Raw genomic sequence first — 3808 nt, 5'->3', positions numbered from 1 at the left:
CGTTTTCGAAACACTCCTTATGAAACACCCTATATATTCGCTGTTACGGTGTCAAAAAGAAGCCCAGATATTCCACGGCCTGATGCCAATTGTTTAATTTCTATAAATGGAATCGTATTTCTCAGTACTATACCTGTCCCGCTATAACCAGATCTGGCAATATTCTAATAGAAACTTCAGCAGCACAGTAAAGAAGAAAATCGGCAAGGAATGATGTTTTCGTTTACTCGTTAATTTGTTTTCATTTCGTGTGGCAAAAGCTCACCTCTGTTCCATTAAATCCCAGAGTGAAACTTCCTGGCACATTAAAACTATGTGCCCGACCGAGACTCGAACTCGGGACCTTTGCCTTTCACGGGCAAGTGCTCTACCAACTGAGCTACCGAAGCACGACTCACGCCCGGTACTCACAGCTCTACTTCTGCCAGTACCCCGTCTCCTACCTTCCAAATTTTACAGAAGCTCTCCTGCAAACCTTGGAGAACTAGCACTCCTGAAAGAAAGGATATTGCGGAGACATGGCTTAGCCACAGCCTGGGGGATGTTTCCAGAATGTACTGCCAGAAGTATAGCTGTGAGTACCGGCCGTGAGTCGTGCTTCGGTAGCTCAGTTGGTAGAGCACTTGCCCACGAAAGGCAACGGTCCCCCAGTTCGAGTCTCGGTCGGGCACACAGTTTTAATCTGCCAGGAAGTTTCACATCAGCGCACACTCCGCTGCAGAGTGAAAATCTCATTCTGTTTAGGGATAAATTTAGAAAGAAGAATTAAAAATCTTCCTGTGGATCTGGAGATTCATCTGCCCGGGCTTCGTATTTCTGAATGCCACTTACCTGTCGCACGTCCTGATATGCGTTCAGTTCTGCATCATTGACCACAGAGAGCTTCTTCGCTTCACAATCTTGAAACTGACACCCGCATCTGCGTTCGTTTCAATTTCTTATTAGTCTGTTAATCATTTGTTCCTAAATCGTTGTTCCCATAATTTCCATCCAATTTTCCGCGGGTATTGATGATTCCCTTATTCCTTGATCAGGGGTATACGTCGTTTCCACGTCATGGCATCCTTACCGATTTTCTTCAGTCTGTTCCTTGCTGCTAGCTTTAATCTTTATTCCTGTCTACTCATTCGAATTTCCTTAACATTGTTTCGTCAGGTTTTCGCGGCATAAATATCGTTCTAAGACTTCACTGCCTGCCATTCCAACATATGCCGTCCATAATAATCAACTGTCAATGAACCACATACTTCGTAATCACTGTGGATTTGGTGACTCTGCACTTGCTTTGTTTTACAATCAGTCGCATGAACTTTTGTTAATGATTGACGCTTTTGCTATCAGCAGTGTTATCCGTAACGCATCTACATCTACATATTGATGTCGGGGTACATGCGAAGGAAACAGTGGTGTTTTGTAGCACATGTGTTTCGGGACGATTTTCTCAACTTATCACCAATACCGTGGACTTACAGGTCTGTGTCGTGTGTGTTCTCTACGTGCCTATGCAATTAGCGCCAGTTTTGTTTAGTGCCACGTTGTGTGGCACCACAGTCTGTAACTATCCTTAATTTATCAGGATGAGTGTATATCAAGAAGGAGTTGTGCGGCATAAACGAAAGTTGGTAGGCGTGTTCCTATATCTGAAAGGTAGTGTCTATTCAAATTTCAAGACAGACGAGTAAGAGTGGTACTATTAGTCAGGTTTCCGTTACACGCTGTAACGGTCCTCAGCGGCAGTTGCCTTTGAGACTGGAGGTGGTGAATTGATGTTAGCCACGAACACCTTCAAGGTGACAGACATCCGATATCAACGCACAACTGAGTTCGGCTGACGTCGTATGATTGGGGTACGAGAAGCTGCATGTTTTTACTACGATACCGCAGAGTGTGGCCACTGCACGTGGCTGCTGGCAGAGGTGGTCAAGGGAATATACGACCGCGAGGAAACCAGGCTCCGGACAGTAGTTTACCACTACCGAGACGATTGCGTTCGACATAGTTCTGCATGAGCAATTTGAGCAACAGTTGGCACCACACTAACACAAGGGACTAAACTACACTCTTGGAAATGGAAAAAAGAACACATTGACACCGGTGTGTCAGACCCACCATACTTGCTCCGGACACTGCGAGAGGGCTGTACAAGCAATGATCACACGCACGGCACAGCGGACACACCAGGAACCGCGGTGTTGGCCGTCGAATGGCGCTAGCTGCGCCGCATTTGTGCACCGCCGCCGTCAGTGTCAGCCAGTTTGCCGTGGCATACGGAGCTCCATCGCAGTCTTTAACACTGGTAGCATGCCGCGACAGCGTGGACGTGAACCGTGTGTGCAGTTGACGGACTTTGAGCGAGGGCGTATAGTGGGCATGCGGGAGGCCGGGTGGACGTACCGCCGAATTGCTCAACACGTGGGGCGTGAGGTCTCCACAGTACATCGATGTTGTCGCCAGTGGTCGGCGGAAGGTGCACGTGCCCGTCGACCTGGGACCGGACCGCAGCGACGCACGGATGCACGCCAAGACCGTAGGATCCTACGCAGTGCCGTAGGGGACCGCACCGCCACTTCCCAGCAAATTAGGGACACTGTTGCTCCTGGGGTATCGGCGAGGACCATTCGCAACCGTCTCCATGAAGCTGGGCTACGGTCCCGCACACCGGTAGGCCGTCTTCCGCTCACGCCCCAACATCGTGCAGCCCGCCTCCAGTGGTGTCGCGACAGGCGTGAATGGAGGGACGAATGGAGACGTGTCGTCTTCAGCGATGAGAGTCGCTTCTGCCTTGGTGCCAATGATGGTCGTATGCGTGTTTGGCGCCGTGCAGGTGAGCGCCGCAATCAGGACTGCATACGACCGAGGCACACAGGGCCAACACCCGGCATCATGGTGTGGGGAGCGATCTCCTACACTGGCCGTACACCACTGGTGATCGTCGAGGGGACACTGAATAGTGCACGGTACATCCAAACCGTCATCGAACCCATCGTTCTACCATTCCTAGACCGGCAAGGGAACTTGCTGTTCCAACAGGACAATGCACGTCCGCATGTATCCCGTGCCACCCAACGTGCTCTAGAAGGTGTAAGTCAACTACCCTGGCCAGCAAGATCTCCGGATCTGTCCCCCATTGAGCATGTTTGGGACTGGATGAAGCGTCGTCTCACGCGGTCTGCACGTCCAGCACGAACGCTGGTCCAACTGAGGCGCCAGGTGGAAATGGCATGGCAAGCCGTTCCACAGGACTACATCCAGCATCTCTACGATCGTCTCCATGGGAGAATAGCAGCCTGCATTTTTGCGAAAGGTCGATATACACTGTACTAGTGCCGACATTGTGCATGCTCTGTTGCCTGTGTCTATGTGCCTGTGGTTCTGTCAGTGTGATCATGTGATGTATCTGACCCCAGGAATGTGTCAATAAAGTTTCCCCTTCCTGGGACAATCAATTCACGGTGTTCTTATTTCAACTTCCAGGAGTGTATTTACTTCAAGGAGAGCGCCAAGACGGACGCCCTGTAGCGTGAATTCCGCTGAACCCCAACCACTACCATTTGGGACTTGTATTAAGGAAGAGCTCGATGGAGGGAAGGGTCGACGTCTGTTTTCTGATGAATGCTTTTCCTGTCTTACTCCCAGTGATGGTTGGTTAGAAGGTGGCCAGCTCAGGGTGTGCATCCAACCTGTCTGCCTGCTAGACACACTGGACCTCCATCTGAAGTTATGGTTTGAAGTGAGATATCCTATGTCAACATGAGCACTCTTGTGGTTAACCCCTGGCTGCAAAATTGTACGTCAATATGTGATTCGA

The 3808-nt window shown here is 50.1% G+C and overlaps 1 non-coding gene across 1 annotated transcript; it reads right to left on the bottom strand.

Moving 5' to 3' along the window:
* Window positions 1–315: 315 nt before the first annotated feature.
* On the bottom strand, window positions 316–390 carry Trnas-uga (transfer RNA serine (anticodon UGA)). The gene has a single exon. It is a non-coding gene; the product is annotated as a tRNA-Ser (tRNA).
* Window positions 391–3808: the final 3418 nt, after the last annotated feature.

Source organism: Schistocerca serialis, chromosome 12, assembly GCF_023864345.2.
Source record: "Schistocerca serialis cubense isolate TAMUIC-IGC-003099 chromosome 12, iqSchSeri2.2, whole genome shotgun sequence".
NCBI classification, from domain to species: Eukaryota; Metazoa; Arthropoda; class Insecta; order Orthoptera; family Acrididae; genus Schistocerca; species Schistocerca serialis.
Note: the sequence above shows the minus strand (reverse complement) of the source record. Positions and strands in the feature narration are given on the sequence as shown.